This window comes from Diabrotica virgifera, chromosome 3 (genome assembly GCF_917563875.1).
Source record: "Diabrotica virgifera virgifera chromosome 3, PGI_DIABVI_V3a".
Taxonomy (NCBI): Eukaryota; Metazoa; Arthropoda; class Insecta; order Coleoptera; family Chrysomelidae; genus Diabrotica; species Diabrotica virgifera.
The window spans coordinates 259,862,595-259,887,217 of NC_065445.1; the positions used below are offsets into that span (position 1 = coordinate 259,862,595).

The 24,623-nt window shown below is 33.5% G+C and overlaps 1 protein-coding gene across 7 annotated transcripts in view; it reads left to right on the forward strand.

The window, feature by feature from the left end:
* The window catches only part of LOC114324758 (uncharacterized), a 1,163,158-nt gene that overhangs the window by 134,309 nt on the left and 1,004,226 nt on the right, over positions 1-24,623 (forward strand). The window lies entirely within an intron of this gene.

A 24,623-nucleotide genomic window follows, 5' to 3' on the forward strand; every position in this document is an offset into this window, starting at 1 on the left:
CATGTATATTCATCATCATCATCAACTTGTACGCGTCTACTGTTGGACATAGGTCTCCCCCGGGTCTTTCCATCTGTTTCTATTTTGCGCGGCTTACATCCAGTTACCGATCCGATAACATGCTTTAGATCGTCGGCCCATCTGGTCGGTGGGCGTCCTCTGCTCCGTAGTGCTTCTTCTCGTGGCCTCGACTCGACAACACGTTTTGTCCATGCATCGGTTGTCTGACAATCTCGCGACGTATCCTGCCTAATTTCACTTTAGCGAGGCGATTTTTCCGACAGTGTTTTACGGCATTTTCTTCAATTGCGATTCGGTGTCTCAGGGAGATACCCAACATCTGGTGCGCCATAGCCCTCTGAGTTACGTGAATTTTGTTCACTACCTTTTTTGTAAGTACAGTGATATTTCGGCTCCATAAGTGAATACAGGCAACACACACTGGTCAAAGATTTTCCTTTTGAGGCATATGGGTATGTCCGATTTAAATACATAGTTCAGTTTACCAAACGCTGCCCAGACTAATCCTGTGGGACGTGGGAGCTCGCAGGACTGGTTATATTCTTGATCTTCCCAACCGAATTTTATGTCTCAAGTACTTATAAGATGCAGTCTGCTCAATGCCCATTCCATCAACAACAATATTACGATTTAGCACCAGATAAGTCATTATTTGCGTCTTTTTGATGTTAATCTTTAGTCCGACATCTAAGGAAGCGTGATATCATTGATTCAACATTATTATAGCATCATCCATATGGCTATAAGGACGATGTCATCTGCGAATCTCAAATGACTGAGATTCTCTCCATTTATGTTTATATCATATTCGTTTAAATCTGCCTTCTTAAAAGTGTGTTCTAAAAGTATCGTGAACATCTTTGGTGAAATGGTATCTCCTTGCCGTACTTCTCGCTGTATACAGAATTTATTTGTTTGTTGTTCAGGTAGTCTTAAGCTAGCCGTTGCCTTTTGGTAGATATATTTAATCATGTTAGTGTATTACGATTTAGCACCAGATTAGTCATTATTTGCGTCTTGTTGATATTAATCTTTAGTCCGACTTCTTAGGCAAGCCGCACACCAACGAAACATGAAATGTAAAACATGAAACATGAAACGTAAAACACGTTTCATGAAAATAAAACACGGCTAAATAAATCTTGAAGTCCGCCTACTAATGAAACGAGTGTGATTCATGCTCATAAAACATTTTTATTTTCGGAGAGTTTCATAAATGACCGGACGTTTATTTATTTAGTAGTGTTTTATTTCCATGAAACGTGATTCACGTTTCATGTTTCTTTGATATGCGGCCTGCCTAAGAAAGCGTGATATAACATGTTCAACATTATTATTGCATCATTCATACGATCGGCTATAAGGACGATGTCATCTGCGAATCTCAAATGACTGAGCTTCCCTCCATTTATATTGATACCATATTCGTTCAGATCTGCCTTCTTAAAAGTGTGCTCTAAAAGGGTTGTGAACAGCTTTGGTGAGATGGTGTCTCCTTGCCGTACTCCTCGCTGCACACAGAATTTTTTAGTTTGTTGATCAGAGAGTCTTACGCTAGCCGTTGCATTGTGGTAGATATATTTTATCATGTTAGTGTAGCGATGGCCTATTCAGCATTCTGTCAATGCTTTTAACATTTTCTGATGGCTTATGGTATCGAATATTTTCTCGTAGTCCACGAATATCAGTGCCAATGGTTTGTTGTATTCCGTAGACTTCTCTATCAGATTTTTTAATAATAACAAATGGTCATTAGTGCTATATCTAGATCTAAATCCAGCTTGTTCTCTCACTTGATCTCAACGTGAATGGGGGCTTTTGTGAAGTTTTGATATTGTTCTGTTCCAGAGGTTTGCCAGGCTCTCAAGCATATTTTTTGACTGTATGTTGTAAATTTGAAATATCAGAACATTTTGTAGTGCATTTTTATTTCCTGTAATGTCTGCATGCGATGGAGTCCAAATAATGTTAACCAATACGGTTTTATCTTTTAATTATGATTAATATATTTTTGGAGTAAATATCCTTGATAGACAGCATGGAGAATTGTGATTCAGTGATGGTTGTAAGGTTTTTTGTTTTTGTTGGTTGGACAACTGAGTGCTTTCATGACAACAAAAAATAGTTCGGCTGTGTGGATGCTACAGTAATATGGAAGATGGTAGGTAGCTCTATAACTTCGTTGGTGGTAGCGACAGAATAACAAACCTGGTTTTAGAAGAGTTGGTGTAGTCTGTGTCTCTGGATAGTTTGTGTTTGAGTCACAATAAACTATTTATATAATTATCAAGAAATATAAACTTTTCTTTAATCAATGAAAATTGTTAAAAAATAATTATCATGAAAAAAAAACGACATCAAAAATCTTCTCCTGCTATGTCGATGCAGAACAAATATTGTCTAATATAAATATAAAAATTGTATATATTTTTTAAATTATTGCCTCGATGAAAGGTAAAAAAAATTCAAAAATTCTGTTGAGAATTAGATGCCGCCAAAATCTTCGACAAAACATAAAAAAAACTCTGAATCTTTCCAACTCCTGTGATAATCTATGCTGTTTTTGCTCCCAAATGTCTATTTGATATTTAGCTAAAATTACTGTGAGAGATACGTTCCCCCCCCCCCCCCCCCAAACGGAGCGTTTTTTAGTCTTTTTGAGAGTTTAAATGTGCGCCCAATTTTTGATACCTTAAAGGACTCAGTTGTTTCAAATTATAGATAATCTATAAGGAGAATCTATAAGTTTATAATATGGAGAGAATTCCAAAAAACCCACAAAAAAACAGCTTTTCAGGTTTTTGAATGTGTCGCGACTTTCGGAAAAATCTGAAAAAAAAAGCTAGAAATATAGTTTGTGATAAAATACCCAAAATAAAAAAATTATACATGCAGCCATCTCCAAAAAAAAAAAAGGTTATACGGTTTTTTTAAATAACAAAAGTGCATTTTGGGATTATACACTCAACCAAAGAGTTTATAAAAAATAGATATGTTATGTAAAAACCTGAACTATACCTCTGAATTTTTACGATTTTTAAACTGATTCCACCCCATCTAAAAAAATAAAAACAAAAGAATTAGGTTTTTGGAGAAGGGAATGGGGTGGCGGTATAAAATTTTGCGCTTTTTCATTTTTTAGTTACATAAAACATGTAAAAAATTGAAAATTGTTCAGGTGTATCGATCTCAAGAAATATTTGTAACCCCGCAAAAACCCGCAAAATCCCTTAAAAACCTTGAAAATGTGGTTTTTGGGGGTTCGAACGTGTTTCCCCCATTTTTTAACAACCTAAAGGACACAGTTACTTCCAATTACATGCAACGTATAAAACATCCATGATTTGATAGATTTTGAGCTAATTACATGAAACAAAAAAAGATCTGCAGCCATCTCGAAAATAAAGTTATACGCTTTTTTCAAAAACAATGAGTTTTTATGTTGTGTACAATCAACCTAGGGATCTATAAAAAATAGACATGTTTTGTGAAATCCTCAACTATGCGTGTGAATTTTTTGAATTTTTAAAATTGATTGCACATTACCTAAAAAAATAAAAGCGAAAAAAGTACGTTTCTCTAGGTGGTGGAGGGGGAATATAGGTGGGGATATAAAATTTTCTAATTTTGACAAGATTATGTAGAAGGATACAGATGCGTATAGAAATTTAATATTCATAACCAGATAATATTTCACTAATTATATCAACCTCTTCTATTGGGTTTTTTAATTATTTCGCTCTTTATTTTTGTTTTGCATGTTATTATATTTTCCTATAAGACGTATTTTATTTACATAACTTATAATCGAAATAACTCGTGATACGTTTCAAAATATTATCACAACTAAGCCGAGAACAAAAGCATAGACAGCTATAAGATTTTTAGGAAAAATATTGTTTTTTCAGCGAAAAAGTTGTTTTTATATAAATAGCAAGTTACCAATATTGAGATGATTCAGTTTGGCACATATCCATGAAATTATAAGCACGTTATTTATTAACAAGTTTTCCTTTTAAAACGTCTCTACACGAAAATCACTATTTTTTTAAACTAACATAATAAATAGTCGCTTGTCGTGGATCTAATAAAATAAAGTGTTTAGTGTACAGTTATTATTCAGCAACAATCTAAGTTTTGGTAAATCATCTCTATCAGGACCACGTTATCTACACTTGCGAGCAAATAATCGACTAACTCAATGACCTGTAGTTTATGCTTAGTAGTTTCATGTATCATGTTGCATCAATTAAAACAATTAATGCAAAAAAATATTGTCTATTTTAGAGCTTCCAAAAAATAATTGTTTTGTAATATAAGGTGTTGTAAAATTTGCCTACTTCTGTATGGCTTAGAAAATGCAGCAAACATTGGGTGCGTTCGGACGACCACAGCGGCTGGACAGCTGAGCCAGCAGTAGCTGTCAGACGTCACCGCTGGAAGCCAGCCGCTGAGAGATTTACTAAGCTTTCCCTATCACGGCTAGATACAACCACTCAGCCGATTTCTGCTGACAACCAGCCGCTATGGTCGTCCGAACGCACCCATTGTAACTGGAATGTTATACGCAATGTAGACCTTTAGGAAATGCCGGTGGTGGCCGGTCGTCTCAATCACTTTTCAAACGTGCATCTGTACTAGCACTGCGAAGTGGATTAAGTGAATATTTTACAAATGGATACTTTACCAGTGACGGCGGCCCAGGTAATAATTACGAGAGGGTTATAGTTAGAATACTATCGCCCGTCGCCTCCTTATGGCACAGTCTGCTGTCTCAAGGGCTTACCCTTGACACCAAGAGACCGGTAGCTACAGTCGACAACCAGGTTCGGGTCGGCAACGTGTAGTGACAAAGAGACATGATCGATTCATTGTCCTAAATGTCTTGAGGAATCGGTACCTGACAGGAGTAATCCTTGAGGAATGTTCGAGTTGTCACCGTAGCTTAGTGGATAGTTAGAAGAAGACTTAAGGCTGCTACTTTGACTTCCACACAAGCTAACATAGGGGCCAAACTGAACGCACGTCAGATACAAGCTCGACTTCAGTTTTCCCGAGAAAAACAGAGCAATGACAAAAGACGACGCGTCTATAGAAGGACCGGAGAACTATTTGCCCAGTATTGCAGTGTCAAAACAGCGAGCTGTGGAGGTGGTTCGTGTATGGTTTGGAGGGGTTTACCTTAATAAAGAAAGACAGGGCTTGTGCTTGTACCCTATAGTGATCGAGAAGGGGATTTCACACCAGATGGTTACATTATGAGTATTCTCTAAGACCATGTTGTTCCTTACGCCGGCTACATATGCTACGGCTTCATGCTAATGCATGATAAAGCTGGATGGCACACAGCGCGGATTACAAACGATTACTTGGCTAAAAACAATGGCCTGGCCTCCATTGAATCCGAATATGAACCTCATCGACCAAATATACGATAAGCTCAAACGCAAGGTTCGGATCCTTAATCCAGCACCAGCGGTCACTTTTTGGTCCACGTAAGGATAATTATCTTCTTCAGGATAATTCTTCAATTCGATCATTATCATTGGCTTTTAAATTATTGTTAATAAAGAGCAGTCTACGCTTTTATTTTAGTATCTATTATCTCTATTAATATTACAGTCTATTATCTGATTCATACGTCAATATTAGTTTAGCCAGTCGATTAGTAAGTCTAATGGGCGTAAAGCACGAGAGAGTGAACTTTTTTTTTTCATGAAGCGTTACTCTCATTACTCCGTCGACAATGAGTCGACGGTGTTAAAAGTAAACAGCGCGATTTAGCAAAGAAAATATATTCATTATGCGGCGCAGCTAAACTCCCATAAACAAATACACTCGGTGATATAAATAAGAAGCACGACAGCTTTAATATTTATGAGTAGGAACTATTTGCTGAAATCGTCTTTGAAACAAAAAGGACTTCTTAAAATACTGTGACAAATTCATGAGCTAAAGTTCGTTACGATGTTTTCTCTTGCAAATATTCCTCTCGGGTCTTTGGGACAAAGAAACTTTCGAGAACGAGTGTAGGGATGGATTATAGGGGGTGATATAGGAGAGTATAAGCTACGCCGTAAAATAAACATAAGGCAAGAAGTTTTTGGCGTTGGTGTGTTTTATATGTGATAATAAAAAATGTGAAACAATTTACTTTTTTATAACGTAATCAGAGCATAGTAAAAAAAGTATAAAAATTCCCGTATTTCAGATCAATGTTAATCAGTACTTCTGTGCATTGTAGAATAATATCCTCCATATTACGATCCAATTCGAGACCAAAGTATGCAAATAATGGCTAGGATGATTCTTTTGCTAAGCTATACACTACATCGTCAATGTTGTCCTTTATGACCTTGACGTCTAAACAGATGTAGCTCTGTACTTTTTTATCAGGTAGGATCGTGTTACTCTCTTCGATCGGCATTTTACTAGGATTTTAGTATTTTTTTTGTGTTTATTGACAGGCCTATTTGTTTAACGAGAGGCTAAAAACATTCCTTCAAAGCGAAATCCCACAAGAGCAAACTGTATTTACCAAAGGTAGAGGTACTAGAGAACACCTGTTAAATATAAGACAGATAATCAAAAAATCTAGGGAATTCAACATTCCACTGTAAATATGCTTTATAGATTATCGTAAGGCGTTCGACAGGGTCACGTGGAGACACTTATGGCAAATTCTAAAAGAAGTGGGCGTACCCCAACACCTTATTTCGCTTATAACTGAACTATACGAACACATTACTGGATCAGTTAAAGTGCTTGACACACTTTCAAACGAATTTCATCCAGAACGGTGTGTCAGACAGGGATGTATACTCTCTCCACAATTATTTATCATATATGGAGAGCATATTATGAGAAGAGCACTTGAAGGATGGGAAAAAGGCATCTCAATTAATGGTCATAAAATAAACAACCTACGTTTCGCAGATGACAAGGCCCTTTTTGCAAATAGTCAAGCAGAGCTGATTGATCTTATACGACTGGTTGGAAACGAAAGTCAAATATTTGGTGTGCAATTAAACATATCAAAGACAAAGATCATGATAGTGGATAGACTACATAACAATCATCCACATATAACCACAATTGATCGGTTTGAGGTTGTGAGCTCATACTTATATCTTGGATCATTAATCACAAACACAGGGTCACTACAGGAAGAAATAAAACGTAGATGTGATCTAGCAAAAGTCGCCACAGCAAAAATGACCACAATATGGAAGGACTGTCAAATTTCAAGAGCGTTAAAGATGAGGTTGATCAACTGCTTAATATTCCCAATACTGACATACAGATGTGAATCTTGTACCCTGAGAAATTCGGAAAGAAGGAAGATAGACGCCACTGAAATGTTCTGTTGGAGACGAATGCTACGAATTCCTTGGACCGACCATAGAACAAATAATTCGATTTTAAGAGAGCTAAAAGTTAGCCAACGGCTCTCCAGTAGAGTCCATCTCCAACAATTAAAATTCTTTGGACATGTTATGAGAGCCAACACAGAAAACATGGAAAGACTCATTATACAAGGAAAGGTGGAAGGCCGAAGATCACGAGGAAGATCCCCCACAAGATGGATCGATCAGATTACAGGAATATGCAAAAGACCTATGCATGAGTTAAAAGAAATGACCAGAGACAGAGATCTTTGGTGACGGACAATACACGACATCACGTCGACCACTACACTCCCTCCGGGGGGTCAGGATTGAAGAGAGATTTGTTTAACATGATGTGGTTTACAGGTCCTTAAGCCTGTTGCTTTGGTTTTGCTCACAATATTTGTGTCATCTTGTAACGGTCTCAAATTTACCGTCTTATAAATATATCAGGTCCGATCCTGTGGTGACGAATAAATTAGATGCAAGTGTTATAACACGAAACCTTTTTTCATATATCCCACGATCTGTGACGCTATGGTGTTTTTAGTTTTCCGTTCAAATACCAAGAACAAGCACGTGTTTATTCTTCGGCTAGTTATCAGAAGGATTTATTGACTTTGTGAGACAAAAGTCTGGTAAATGTTTATGTTAGAGCTGGAATGTCGATATGGATAACGTCTATACTGTTGATAAAATCCTCAAGTGTCTGAATTCTCAAAATTGGCCGTTAGAATAGAGTCAGCAGTTTCGGTGTGAACGAAAAAATCTGTTTACGAAAAGTGAGAGTTTTTTTATTGGTTAGGAAGAATAGTTGTAGTTTCAAGAGGATGTTCTTATTATCACTCTCTTGCTATCTTATTGGCCGAAAAAATGTTTGGTTTATTCTTATTGGATAATGTATCTGATGGTTGCCGAAGTGGGAGGTAAATTCTTTTTTTTGAGAATTAACCTGGGTTTGATGAACTGAAAGAGTTAGTTAAGTTTGGTCTGGCAGAGAGTTAAGTTTGAGCTGACATGCAGGGAAGAGTCCAGTTTTCTTTGTCTGTGCCAAAGTTAGGCCCAGATGGAATCTGGTGTAGGTTCTGTAGTGAAAGTAGCAGGAGCGATGTGTTTGTCGTAAATACCATACCGGAATCTTCTGGTGTTGTTGTTCCGGTGAAATAAATGATATATTGTTTCTAGTAGTGGCGCACAGTATGCCTTTTCCAAGAATAACTTAATTCAATCTTCGCGGGACGTGGTTCCGATGTTTTAACTAAAGTTCAATTGTTCAAACTATTTTTTTTATCATCAATTTGATAAAATGTGTCACTAATAATCCAAATAAGCAGTTACTTTTTTTAAATATAAAACAAGACTATGGAATTTTATCTTTCGTATAAAAAAACAACTTGTGTAATAGTACTTTCGATCAGAAATTGTAAAGTGAAGTGAAGTGTCGCCGTATAGCTTTACCAGAGCTCAACCGAGCTACACGAGACCAGCAGCCCACGGCACCACCGCAGATCATCAGGTATTTGCTTAGGGCTTAGAGCATGGAAAATTTTATACCTCCGAAATTCTCCCTACTCTAAGGGTATTTGTAACAAACTGTTTAATTATATTTCTTCGAACTTTTGAAAACGCGAAGGACTTAATATGTTTATTCATTTCTTACCAATTCAGTTTTGCCTTTTAACTTTTATTTATATAAATAAACAATGAATATGTTTTAAACTTATATCTTTTTATTTTGCACAATCTATCTCTGATCCTTATTGTAATAAAACATACAGACTACCTCAGACATCAATGGTAAGTATCGATTTCTATTCAATGGAATGTCACTGCAAGTAGTAGTTCTTTTTGTAATTTTCGTATAGACATATGGCAATATATTTTAATTTGTTGATGGCGCCCAATAATTACTATTTTTCTCTTTATATTAAATTTTATTTCAAAAACTCACTCCCTTAATTCTCTGAGACTGTTAGCTTACCGGGGTAATATGAAAAATTATGTAGCACGAAATTTATCAAGCCTATGACCTAACAATAAAGTCTAAGTATATTTTTATGTTTATTAAATTTGTCGTGCTTCAATCTGAATATATTGCCAGTTGAATTGATTTATTGATAAGTGTGTTGTTGCTCTCTTTTGACGTTATTTTAACTACGTATTCCAGCGCTAAAGTAAACAGTATTGGTACCTGCATGTTTTAATCCCTATGTTATTTGAAATGGATCTGCCATGGGACGTTGTATCTGTACCTGATCTACTGTGTCCGTTATGGGATGAACCTAACTAGATTGGACGGTATTTTAAATTCACTTAATCTTTTCTATAAAAGTGCCCTGTTTACTGAATCGTATGCTTGCTTAAAGCTAGGTATTATTTTTATTGGGAATAAGCCACAATTTTACTTTAAAATAAGTTTATTTCTATGTGGCCTATTCTACATAAAAATAGTAAATTGCATTAAGATACCACACAAAAAGCCTTTCAGAAAAATATTGTCAACGAAAATATTATTTATACAGGGTGGGGCATTAATGAGACAATGTCCAACTACTCGTTTGTCATAATAGATACGAAAAAAAGTTATTTAGATAAAAGTTGTAACACAGATAGGACCATAATTTAAAAATATTTTCAAATATACAGGGGCGTGCGTATTGACAGGGTGACACAAAGTTATGTTTTTTTAAATGGAACACCTTGTATATTTTTACATTTTTGGATTTTTCTCAATGTGTCCTTTCTTAAAATATAGGGTTTTGTAATATTATACGTAATAGTTTAAAAAAGAATTACGTTTATTTGTTAATTTCATAGCAAACTTTACACCCTGTGGAATTGTAGTGATTTGACATCAAATTTTTATTTTATGTTTAAATGATTTTTAATATAGTCTACTATTGTTAAACATTAACAATCTAGCGAAATGTGTAATTTTAGTATACAGGGTTGGTCGAAACTCGGAATGAGTATTTTCTGAGTTTTTTTTTATGGAACACCCTACCCTGTATTTAAGTAGGTATTGTAATGAAATGATATTTTATGGTACATTTTTATTTTTTAAGCATTCCCTATACCTAAGTGCTTTAATTTGTTAGTTAAGTTTAAGTTATTCGTGATTCTTTAAGCCAAACATTAATTGCAACAAAAATTACGTGAAATTTTATTAGGTGGCCGTGAACATATTCAATCAAAAATATTTTTTCGAAAAAAAATGAATCATAATCTAGCCTGATCCTTAATTTATTAATATTGGATAAGATATCCAAATAAATTCCTAGTTAAGATTGTTGGTGTGCAAAATATTAATAAAAACATACATTATTCTACCTAGTCGGCTATGACACTAAATTTAATTAAAAATTTGACATTATACTATTTTGTATTTCCAGTTGCTTTGTTACCATTACTAATATGAAATTATCTAATGAGGAACTGATTAATAAGATTTTTGTGCTAGTGGAGTAGAACAAAAATGTGCTACTTGCAATAAGAATTTTTCATCAGAAACTCCCTGATAGACGACAAGCAAGAAGAGAAACGATTGAAAATATACTAGAACGGTTTCAACGGACTGGATACTTAGATTATGATAAATCTGATAAAACAAAAAACTGTTGTAAATAAAGAAAACAGGAATTAAATGTAATCCTTAGTGTCACTGAGGATCTGCATATTAGTACAACCGTTCTTACAATATAAGTATCTAGTCTGTTGAGACAGTTTTAGTATACTTCCAAAGTTTCTCTTCTTGGTTGTCGTCTATCAGGAAACTGCTGATGATAATTTTTTATTGCAAGTAGCTACTTTTGTTATACTCTCCTAACACAAAGCCATTTTAATCAGTTCCTTATTAGAAAAATTAATATAAGGAATGGTAACAAATCAACTGAAACTATATAAATAGTATAATGTCAAATATTAAAGCAAATTTTGTGTCATAGCCAACTAGGGAGCATTTTGTATGTTTGATTAATTTTTTAAGGACCAAAAACCTTAACTACGAATTTATTTGGATATCTCATCCAATATTAATAAATTAAGGATCAGGCTAGATTATTATGTATTTTTTTTTTCGAAAACTTATTTTTGATTGGATATTTTCATGGCCATCCAATAAAATTTCACGTAATTTTTTTGCAATTAATGTTTGGCTTAAAGAATCACGAATAACTTATAAATTAAAGCACTTAGGTATGACGAATGCTCAAGAAATAAAAAGTACCATAAAATATCATTTAATTACAATACTTCAATACATTTAAGCAAACTCAGAAAATACTCATTCCGAATTTCGACCCACCCTGTATACTAAAATTAAATATTTCGCTATACTGTTAATGTTTAACATAATAGTAGAATATATTAAAAATTGTTTGAACATAAAATAAAAATTTGATATTGAATCACTACAATTCTACAGGGTGTAAATATTGCTACGAAATTAAAAAAAACCTAATTATCTTTTAAACCACCTCGTATAATATTACAAAACCCTATATTTTAAGAAAGGGAACATTGAGGAGAATTCAAAAATGTAAAAATATACAAGGTGTTCTATTTAAAAAAACAAAAGTTTGTGTCACCCTCTCAATACGGACGTTCCTGTATATTTGAAAATATTTTAAAATTATTGTACTACGTGTGCCCCAACGTTTACCTAAATAAATTTTTTTCGTATCTCTTACGACAAACGAGTAATTGGACTTTGTCACACTAATGCCCCACCCTGTATGTCATGTTCATTGGCTTTACTTAAAACTTGATTAACCTTGAAAAGGCCTGGATCCCGCGTAAAAAAAATTGATTAATAGCACGCTGAAAATTTGTTAATTGCCTAACGATGTCTAGTCGGACAAACTTTGATGTATGGGAACACTCGAACAGGGGAAGTTTTAATTGTGGAACGTGATTTTAATTGTGGAACGTGTCATCCTGACAAGTTTATGATTGTGAAAACTAGCAGGTTGTTTTTAAGTTTATTTAATAGCAAACTGTATATAATATATGAAAAAATATTTATCCAACAAATATGTTATGCACTTTAATAAGTCCGACACATACAATATGTTAAATGACAAGAATTATATTGGTGGAGAATAGCAGTCTGATTTTTGCATAAGAGTTTAATGAAAGGGTAACAAATCAATTGAAAATTCTGTCCGACAAAATACATGGGACGTTTTCGTAGTCTGAAGTTCGAAATCTGTAACCTGTTCCACAATTAAAACTTCCCCTTTCCAGTGTTCCCATACATCAAAGTTTGTTCGACTAGACACCGTTAAGCTATTAACAAATTTTCAGCTTGCTATTAATAAAGTTTTTTGGTACGCGGGATCCAGGTCTAGAACAGCTGGTCGATAATTGGTCTTCCTAATCTTAATCCAGTCTGAAATTTTCCGGTGATTTTCTCTGCAAGGGGTTGTAGTCTATGGTTAGGTGTACTGGTAAATATTTAATATCCACAACACACCAACTAGATTCCTCTATAGTGTTAACAGAGGAGTTTGATGCCCTTTTACCCTTTTATGGGTTGAGCAGATGATATTCTTCTTCCATTCTTTGGCATTTTCTTTTATCTCCATATTCTATGTTTGATCTTATATATACTTTTCGTTATTTCCCTTTCTCCCGACTTCCTCCCTTTCCAAATTTCTGTAGGTATTTCATCGCATCCAGGTTCTTTGTTATTTTTCCACAGTTTAATTGACCTATGAACCTCTTATATCTTTGACGGTTTTATTGTCTAATTCTCTTCATTTTGAACTTCGTAAAAACAACATTCTATTCTTTGAATAACATATTCACTCAGACTGGGACTAGAGCGAAGCAATTTTTTGTAGAAAAATATGAGAAATTTAGTCTTCGTTGGTTTGACTCTTGGCAAGATATATTGCTGCAGACTGATTTCAGACTAGATTTTTTTCTTTACTATCTAGTTACGAGTTCCCACTGTGCCACGCTACTACTGTGCAATGTGGTATATCACAAAGTGGTAATATTTGGTACATACGCAGCTGTAAGGTTTTTTTATAATATGTACAATGTACATACATACATCGATAATTAATTTCAATAAATACTCAGCGACAATTAGTAATTTTCCAGAAAATTCCACACCTGTAATTTTGAACCAATCAAAATACGTTATTTTGACAGATCACCATGGCAACGGAGGTATTTTATCGGAAATTTTTTGCTCGTGGGGTACCCAACAGCGAATTATAGTGGAAATTTTTTGACGTTTACAATAACAGAACATTTTTGACAGACTGGTTTTTATTTGCTTACATAATTTAGTTTTGATTCATTTTCTATCACTTGTAGTTACTCAAAACTTATGTAAAATTGAAGAATATACTATTTTCTATCTTGAAATGGTATTCCCATGCAACTACAATGAGTAGAAATTACGAATTTAAAAGCCTAAATAATTGCTGACAAAGCTATGGCGCGCTATTAATCTGTTCATGCAGCTTTGGATTTTCAAATGCAAATTTGGTGTGGAATTTTCTTACCGAATACCACGCGAAGTCAAATTAATATCCGGAAATTTTTTTTTGATCATGAATATTTTTAGAAAATTTCCCTCGTCTGCGACTTGGGAAATTTTCAAAATATTCATGATCTCAAAAAAATTTCCGGAAATAATTTGACCTCTAGTGGTATTACTAGTGATAATACATTTGTGTTTTGTACTTGTAATACTCATCGAAAACTAAAAGAGATTGTTGAAAAACACAATGGAATATTATTTACTAAACTAGTAGATGATAAGCCACTTACTGTGAATTAAAAAAAAGAGGACGCTTGCCAATAAAATGTTCCGGAAATAACTTACTGAACTATGACAAATTAGAGATACAAAATAACACTGAAACTTGTCTCTATAATCAAGAAACAAGGTCAAATATTAAGGTATATTAATAAATAATCGCTTAGCATAAAACCACAAGATTACACACAGTAGACAATTGTGGATTAATCCCAGATAAACATAATTATTAAATTAGAGATGCCAAAAGCAAACAGAACCTTGTTAAAGAAATAGTATTACCTCTTCAAGTAAATAGTCAATAATCTCGTAAAGAAGAGAGGAAGATAGCCTTTTTAAATTCTAATGAAAACATTTAAAGTTACAAAGATTGGTACTTTTTCAAAAGGGGATATAGTTTATATCGAAAATTGTTCAAAATTAAATGGGAATAAATTAGATCCAGTTCGAATGGGACCCTAACGAGTAAATCTTCAGATATATTCTTCCTTTTACGCAGTAGCGTGTGGAAGGAAAAAAGCACTTCCATTACGATTTTGGTTATTCTTCATCAAAAACTCTCCTGCTTTAAACCTCCATAAAGACATTCAATAAAGACATTATTTAACAAGCAGCTTATTGCAGGACCAACATAGAAACCTCCGGCACGGGACAGAGAAGCAAGAAAAAAAATGGGAAGGCCTATAGTCGGGAGAAAAAAAAATGTTACTTTAAGTATCGGTCAGTCCCATCTATCTAATTTTGACTCCATACTTTTACCAAGTATCCAGGTCTAGCTTGCGTAAAGTACCGTAGGTCGAAAAACTATCGTATTATAGGTATTCATATATCTGTGACTCTGGACAAATTCTTTGAGCCTAACATCTTAGTTAGACTCACAGCATTTCTATTACCTACTGCAATTTGTTTTTTATGATTAATTCTCTTCAGTTGTGTGTGTTAGTGATACTTCTAAATCTAAATAACCAAATTAAACAATTTCTAAAATTTAATCCTGAATTGGAAATAAATACCTATATCCTAGAATCAATCCAGATTATGGTTGTAAAAGGCAGTATTTTTACTACTTTTAAGGACAATAAAATATAGCAATTGTCGTCTTAACTACTGAGTACTTTGTTTATTTTAAATTAATTGTAAAAATCAATTACTAAATAAAAAATATTTAATAATCAAAAATTGTAACAATAAAAATGGTTTTAGCCATGGTATAGTAATAGTGCATTTGTATCTGTTTTGGTAACAAAATACCTTCACCTTGTGGTTTGGTTTAAAGATCCAACATCCAACCGAATATCAAATTGTTTTATTCTATTTTTATCAAAACAACTGTTCCCACTACAATTCTCATGTGATCGTTTAGTTGTCACGTTTTATGGAAAATAGAACATCTGTTAACAGCCAAGTGAAAAATAGTTTTAAGTAGTGCCACTTTCAAACCAGCCGCCCGATACTACAATAAACAACTTTTTTATTTTTGAGGTATTTTACTGTTATTATGGAGTTGCAAAAATATTTATCGACTGAAAAACCATTTAATTATGGATACGATATTCTCAGTTAACATTATCTTGTTAACATTTTTATGATATATTACTCTAATGAGTCTGTAAATTAATTACATGGATTCACAAAACAATAAGTAACAAAATAAGGATTTATGATTAAAATAGAAAGCTGTCGTTTATCATTATTCTTGCCTTTAGTTTTTATGTGGGGTTGGAATTTCTTATATTCTCCTGAATTATAACCGCCTTTAGCCAGAGTCTAGGGGTATACAAGCCTGGCGTAACATTGCCCCCTTCTTAAGAGATGGTTCCTCTTGGAACTTTGTCGCGACTAGAACCATGAGGATTGCAACAAACTAGTATCTGGACTTCACTATCTCAAATATTTCTTCCACCATATTGCGGACAGCCTTCTAATTCAATTGGCGGGATTATAGCTTTGGCATGGCTAATTTTTGCACGTCAGACCTCGGCACGTGCTCCCCAATTCAAGAAATGTTTTGCATATACCTTGCTAATGGGTGAGTTGGTCATGGGTACTGTTTTTTTACCAGATAGTAAAGGTAACATGATTCATTTTGGAGTTTCAAAGCTTTTCCAAGAACTAGTAGTGAGCATTGAAATTCAGCAGCTTCACCAAAAGATGGATGCCAATCCTTGTGCGTCTTTAATATGGGCTGGCATGATAAGGTGCCAGTGAGTAGTAATCTGGAAGTGCGAATAGATCTTACTTTTCTTCAGTGTAACACCATGACTTACTTTACTAGTACCTCCAGATGCCCTAACGAATTCCTCAAACGTGAGGTCAGGTACTTCTTACACTTAGTTTTCTTCCACTTCTTTATCTACGTCTTGCTTTTATTTGAATGGCGGCAGCCATGTATGGTGTATGCCCAGCAAACAGGTTTGAGCCCAGTTACGTGATGATTACGTTAAATTTACGGCAAATTTCAACGAATACGTAACTCGGTGATTTATGACGGGAAGAAAACGTATTTCAGTGCCAAATCATTCACCTATATATTACAGCTTCCTTTATACATGTTTGACATTAGAATAATATAAAATCATAATGACGAATATAGTAAATGTTTTTTATAATAGGTGTGAATGTCGGTTACATCGCAAAGGTATGTTTATTTCACGTAATAATCACGAAACAGAAATAACTTCCTTTGGTTAAATTTTGAGAAATATTTTTGAAAACAAAATTTTACAACGGTGTTGGTTAAATACGTATCGCTTGAATTTTACTCACTGTATTTTATGAACGTCGAAAAATTAGATGTATTTCACGTAAAAGTAATGTAAATAATACCAATATTTAAACAAAAAGTTTATGATTTCGCTTTTAAAATCATTTAGCATAACTATTTCAATCCAACCTTGATTTGAAGCTATTTTTGCTATTTTTTTCTTTAAAAATATCACAGGAGCTAAAATGATGTCTAATTGAGTCTAATTTTCAAATCGCGCGCGGTGATGACGTACTACCAAGCCTTTCTCCTCCTTTCTTAGAGTATGGAAAATTTCACCAGTGAAATTTTCCATACTCCTTTAAATACTATCACGTGACCACGGTACGTGACTACATCTCAGACACTACATACCTATTTGGTTCGAAAACTAAATTATTCGATTTATCGAATAATAGATACGTTTCGATAGGATTATTTTTTATATTATTCTGGTATTGAAATAGATTTTTAGGAAGACCAATTAGTTAATAGTAGAAGAAATTTAAAAACAAAAAGAAAATACGTAATAATAATTTAAAGTAAGTAGAATAGTTTAACTGTAATTTAAAAATAATCGATTTTTATAATCGATGATCATTAGGTCTAATATCAGCTTCTCACATTTCTCACAACAAAAAGTGAAACGTGAATTTACGTGAAGAGCTTTATTTCCCTAGTTTTATTTAGTAGGCTGGTTTATTGATAATAATGTATTTCGTATTAACGTTTACCTCACTGCTCGAGTGTTGAAGTGCCGATCGATGATGCAATTAGAAAAAACAAGAAAGTGTCGAAGTGTGTCCTCCTCGAAATAAAAAGTGACTTGTGTTCTGTGTTGTGTTTTGTGTTGGCAAAATTTTTAATGTGTCTTTAGGTCAGTACCATTTTTGGTTCATTATCTTGTATAATAATTATACAAGACAAATGTTTTAAAGTCTCTAAATTCTACTAAATAAATACATTGTTAATACTTTATATGCTTGTTTTATTTATATCATATTATCGTCGCCTTAGTACTATAACTTGATAACTCCAAAATTGACGTTTTTGAGATAACTAGTTCACAAGATGTATTTTATTTGCCTCCATATTGTGTAAAAACTTGATAGCTCACTTCAAACGGGTTAAGTATTTATTTATGATTGACGAAAGTTGATAAAACTCAAATGCCACTAATATTCAGTGCTAAAACTTGACAAGATAAGTTATCAAGCTATTATTTAATCGAAATAATCATGAATACGACATACACTGAATGCTATAACTAGATAACTCGAGTTATCCAGTTTTAGCACGTGTTTCTCTGAAAGCATTGAACTTACCACATAATCGCTATCTGTTTATTCGGTTCATTTTAATGCAAGAATTCGAGAATTGTTAGCAGATCTGGCAACCCCCATGGCAGAGGGCTAATTTTCAACAAAATAATGTTTAAAATATTAGTTGTGTTAAAAAGTTCACTTATATGCGACTTAGCACAACATGCGACATTACCAAATGTTAACATTATGGTAGTGCTAAAACTTGATAACTTTAATTTTTCATGTTTTTTTCCATATTGGAAAACAAATTTACACCATATTCCTAAATAAATCAGTTGCCAAAAAGTTAAGGAACAGTATTTTAGAGCCGCAGAGTGAATTCCGTATTTACCAACATCATGGTAGCAGCACAAATATCTTTAAAATCTTTAAACTCGTTTATCTCAAAACTACTAATTTTGAGTTATCAAGTTATAGTATTAAGGCGACGTGCAAATACAAACACGACGAAATACGACGAAATACAAATACGACGGAAAACATGCAAATACATGTTGATTAACGTATCTTTTAGGGAATGTATATATATTAGTATTCACGTGAAAGATATCTTTCACGTGAATACTAATATATATACATTCCCTAAAAGATACGTTAATCAACACGTATTTGCAACGTGAATTTCCCGAAATATTTTATTGCTATTTAAGGTAAATAACACGTCTATTGAAGACGAGTTATTCACGTAATTTAAAGACGTATTTTCAATGTGACATTCCAACCAAATTTTTACGTGAAATTCACGTAAGCAATTTACGTATATTGGTGACATGTGTGCCAAAAATTCACGTAATTAACACGTCGGTCTGTTTGCTGGGTGGTTATGTATGGTGTATTATTATCGATTTCCCCTCGAACTATTGCTTTTTAGGTAGTGGATATCGTGTTAATCTTCTACCTAAGAAGTTACGGACATTTTGCCAGAACTGATGCCACTGGGAAGAACACCTTTCGCACTCTTAAATTATAGAGCCAGACCTTGTCATTCTTCTTAAAACATTCCTTGGAGACAAATTTTAGATAGAACTGTAGACTTTTGCAAATTATTTTTATCGTAAAAAACGTAAACAGGTTAGCCACAAAAAAGTGCCTAAGGATGTTAAAGATGGTGTTCGTTTTCACATTTCATGGATCCCAACAATTGATGGTCACTATGCGTAGACAAGAAAGAAAGAAAGAAAGAAAGAAAGAAAGAGAAGTAATGTATACGATTAAGGGGAAAGGTGCAAAATGCAAAATTTTGACGCTTGTCAAAACTTTCAATGTGTTTTAAATGAATTCATTTTTTTTTCGAATCCTGAGAAAACCAATAATTATTTTTGAAAAATTTAAATGCAGAATGAAAGGCTACATTATTACTGAGGGCAAAAAGTCCCTGAAAACTTCTATAAGTTTTATTTTAATAAGTATTTACAGGGGTGAAAATAAAAGAGGAGATTTAGTGTGATTTTTATTTGCAAATATTTCATTCAAAAGAAACTTTTTATTTATTCTAAGAGACTTTCCGCCCTCGGTAATAAAGTACTTAATCTTTACTTCTGCGGTTAAGTTTTTCAAAAATACTACAGGTTACCCTAATGAGTCATGCCGCTAGGATTTTTATGCGCGTAATTTATAACCGCATTCACAATAAGTGTGAAGAATACCTGAGTCGTTCTCAATATGGTTTTCGAAAAGGTACAGGCACCAGAGAAGCAATTATGGGATTGACATTAATCAATGGCAGAAAGGTACCTCGAGGTTCAAAAACAGCTGTATGTGTGCTTTCTCGATTATAGAAATGCCTTCGACCGCATTAGACACGAAAAATTGATTGAGGTGCTAAAAGAAGTACGGACACGACATAGCTATAATAAGCAACACATACTGGAACTACACAGGATGTGTTAGAACAGACAACGGAAATACCAATTATGTACGTTTTTATCGCTAAATGTATGTAAATATGTAAATTTGTACGTTTTTATCGCTAAATTTCCCAACTCTACTAGTTTCATTTCTTTTTATCTCACAACTTAATATGTTTTCCATATTTTGCAATATTCTGTATGTTATTAGCGCGCCCTTAGTATTAGTATTTGTATCAGAAAACAAAAACAATATTTTATTTAACTTAAAGGGCAACACATAATATATGAATAACGCAAAGATCAATAGTACTATGAGTAATCATGAGATTTCATCAAATTATTGCACGAGAATGCCGGCTCTTTCAACTCCGCTATAATACATATTTCATGTCGAATAGAAATAATTTCAGCTGTAATAAGCTTGTTACAGAATAATATAAATTAAGTTTATTCTCGATTTGCTCGAAATAATCACAATGGAACATATTTTATTCTATGTAGAATAATTTAATCTAATGAGAATATTCAAACAATTTTAAAAATACTTTTGTGTAAATACATTCCATTACATTTTGATTTGTCTTTTATGAGTATAGACAGGATATAATTTTTCGTTTTTCAATAGCCAATCTATCAGTAGTTTTTCTTTTTGCTCTTCTAGACATCTTCCTTATTGAACAGTAAATTATTTGCACTTAGATAATTGATTATTTACTGTTAATTAAATTGTTTCCTGATATAACTTCTTATAATATTGAACATAAAAAAATAAACACATTAATGTGTGTATAGCTGGAGTTTTGGAGATGAAACTTCTTCCAAATATGTATTTAAGAAGGTCTAATATCCAATGTCTAATGTCTTTTTCTTGTGGAATGTCTAATGTTAGACGAAGACGAATATTTATATAAAATTCAGCCACAATTATTGTTGTACTTAATAAAAAATCAATTTTTAATTAACAAAACGTTTTACATTTAAATTTCCCGTCGGAAAATCGTTCTCAAAAAAACTATTTTAAATTCTGAGAACATTGTATAACCTAGTTTTATTAGGTTATGTATGTCTTTTCAGAAATTTACATACTTGGCCTAGATCTTGTAGGCAACAGCAAGTCTATGGTTGAACACATATATTTGAGGGTGATTTTCAGGTGAAGTTTGAACAATTTCTGACTGTTTTTGTATATTTATTATTTTGTGTTTTGTGTAGACTGTATGACAGATGTGATTGTGTAAAATAAGTTCTTTAAATTTTGAACATTAATGTGTGTTGCATATGTATTGTGAATAAAATGGTCGATGATTTGTTCTTCAACTTCCTATACTCCGCTATTGTTGTGGTATGTTCTTGTTGTTAACTTTTCTTTTAGTATTGGTACTAAAGTATTTAGTATAGTACTAAAATGTTATGTATTTTCTGTTCTTTTGTATGGTGTGGAGACATGGACTCTTACCAAACAAACAAACCTCAATAGATTGGAAGCATTTGAAACGTGGACATATCAAAGAATGCTGAAAATATCCTGGACAGACAGAACAACCAATGAGTAAGTACTAAAAAGAGTACAGAACAGCAGGGAGATACTGGATTCCGTCAAAATAAGAAAAATTCAATACTTGGGTCATATAACACGTGGTGACAGATATGAACTCCTAAAATTAATTATGCAGCGAAAGATTCCAGGAATGCGCAGCATAGGTAGGAGAAAAATGTCCTGGCTGAGAAATCTCAGAGAATGGTTTGGATGCAGCTCAATTGAACTCTTTCGGACTGTAGTGTCAAAAGCTGGAATAACAGTGATGATTGCCAACCTTAATCGCGGAGATGGCACGTAAAGAAGAAGTTGGGTTTGATTTTGGATAGGAAAGATCTCCTGGAGGAATTGTTGAGATGTTGAACTTGTGTCCTATCAGTATATTTTTCAATTTATCTAATAAACCATTTATATATGGTATTGTCATCTTTGAGTCCCTTCCTGTAAGTGTCTCTGGATGCTTGTGGTGTTTTGTTGTTTCTTTTATTTAATAATTAACTATTTAGTTGAGAAATAAGCCACAATTAAATTAAAAAATATAATTTTATTACCGTTTCGACGCCCAAATCGGGTGTCGTTCTCAAAATACAAAATACTACTGAATTTAAATAAATCTATTTTCCCAACTAAATAGTTATTTATAAAAACGCCACAAGGAAAGAGCATCAGAACAACTTTTCTTCAATCTTGTACAATTTCTTGTTTATAATGACATCGGATAGTTAGTTTTAGTCAAAACTTTTATCAGCAGGATTTTTTTCTTCATTGGAGCAGGTGCTTCAGTGACTATCATAAATATAGGGATTTTATAATTATTTTTTTGACATTTACATTGAGGTTAGAGTGGTAATTTAAACATCAGTTAGTATGGGTTGGTTTTCTGTAGACTTCACATGTTTTCTGTAGACTTATGTGGACATCACAGTGTCCATCCTGTGTCTTCTTTTCTAATTTGCGCATTCAGAAAATTACTATTTTCTTGTTCCTTGGTGTATTTGATGGATTTTTCGTTATTGCTGATGTCCATCAGAAATGTATTTAATGCCTCTAGTCTGTGGGAACAGATGGAGAACACATCACCTACGTAGCTCCACCATACTGTGAGTTGTATGTATTTTTTGTTTACTGTGTTGTGTTCGAAATTCTAGATGATCAGCTAATAAAATTCTGTTGTTTCCTACTGGTCAGCGCTTTCATATTTTATTAAACACTAACAAGTCTCTTATTCTATGATAATTTGACTGTATGTGAATTACTAATGTTGAAGTTATACAGCTAATGGTAGGGGAGCAAAGTATGCTAAATTTGCAGTCACTCTAGCGTTATGGGGGCCTATTGGGTTGTGATTATTAGGTCCTAAAACCAAAAAAAGTTAAGTAAGGTCCCCATTTTAGTGGGGACTTTCCATTTTTTAATTTAATTTTCTATTTCCAACAATGGATTTTTTTCGATTATAGCGCCATCTATCCATAATTCGGAAAAATGTATTGAATAAAAGTTGCTTATTTTCATGTAAAGAATCCAAATCTGCAATAAAAATTTGGAAGACCTATTTAAGATTTTAACGTAACCCCCCACCTCACCTCCGAGGGTGGTTGTGTTTGGTACCATTGGATACATTTTTCAAAACCATTTTGAAAGTGTATTTTGCAGTTTTTCGATCTGATGCTTAATTTGCGAAATATCGCTGGGTTTGTATTTAAAATTTTAAATTAACCCCCCACCCCTCTCCGTGGGGGTCAGGTGTAGTACCATTCGATATATTTTTGAAAAATATTGTAGGCGTATTTTTTAGTTTTTCGATCTGACGTTTATTTCGCGAAATATTCGCTTTTTTTTGTGAAACTTTTTGACTCACCCATTTCCTTATGCCCCACTCAAATCGTCAGATTTTTGAAATATACACTCTTTTGCATGCACTTAACTTACCTTATCTTAATCTGACAATTTACAGTATTTTTAAGGATAGATTTTTTTTTCGGACCCACCTTAACGAACTTCTCTGTGTTAAGAGCCAATATATGGTAGAGGTACATCTACAGGGTACCAGGATTCTCCCCATATGATAATCTGACGCGCTCGAGTAACTGCAAAAATCCCCGCTTGGGGTCCCCTACCACAAGCTGGCAATAGTATTATCGTTAAAACTTAATTATAATGTCTCAAAATTTAGTGTCTACAATTTAGATACTCTACTCTAGTACAAACCCTTTTTAATTGAATTTTTTTGTGAATCGAAAAACATTACATTTTGTCATGAAGAAAATAATTTCTTGCTTTTTTAAACATTTCTCTTTAATAGGTTAACCAGTAGGGTGGGCCGAAAAAATATTTTTTTATCCGATCGAAACGGGGTAGGTTTTAAAAGTTGCATTTTGGGTCCTAAAATAAAACTACAAAATATTTTTGCTGAAAAAAAATATCTTCAGTCTGCGCATTTGACTTAAAATTTCAGTTTTTTTGGTATAAAATAACTTTTTGGAAATAATCTTGTACACATTAAGAAATGAGATAGAATGACCGGGTAGCGTTATATATGTTTGTTAACACTAACAGAATAACCCCAAACAGTTTCATTTGTCTTATGCAACATCTTCAGTGTGCGCAAGAACCACCAATTTACGTGATTTTAAAGTTAAATACAATATTTTTATACCACTTACCGTTTCTAATACTTGAAGTCTAGTTGTTTTGAAAAGTCTACAGTTAGCTTTTTTCTGTACATTTATCGAGGAAAATATATCACCATTTATGCAACTCTTCGCTAGTTCATAATGAACTACCCAGGACTCACCACAAGGATATGGTTGCATATCGAGTCCCACCCGTGCCCTCCCTTCCACCCAACCATGAGAGCACGTTGTTCTTTTTGCTTAGGCTTTGAACTCTTTCTTAGAGTCAAACTGAGGCCGTATTGCTCTGTCAAATAGTCTAGTTCTGATTATTTGATCCCTTTTCTTTTCATCGCACACTTGTAGTGCTGA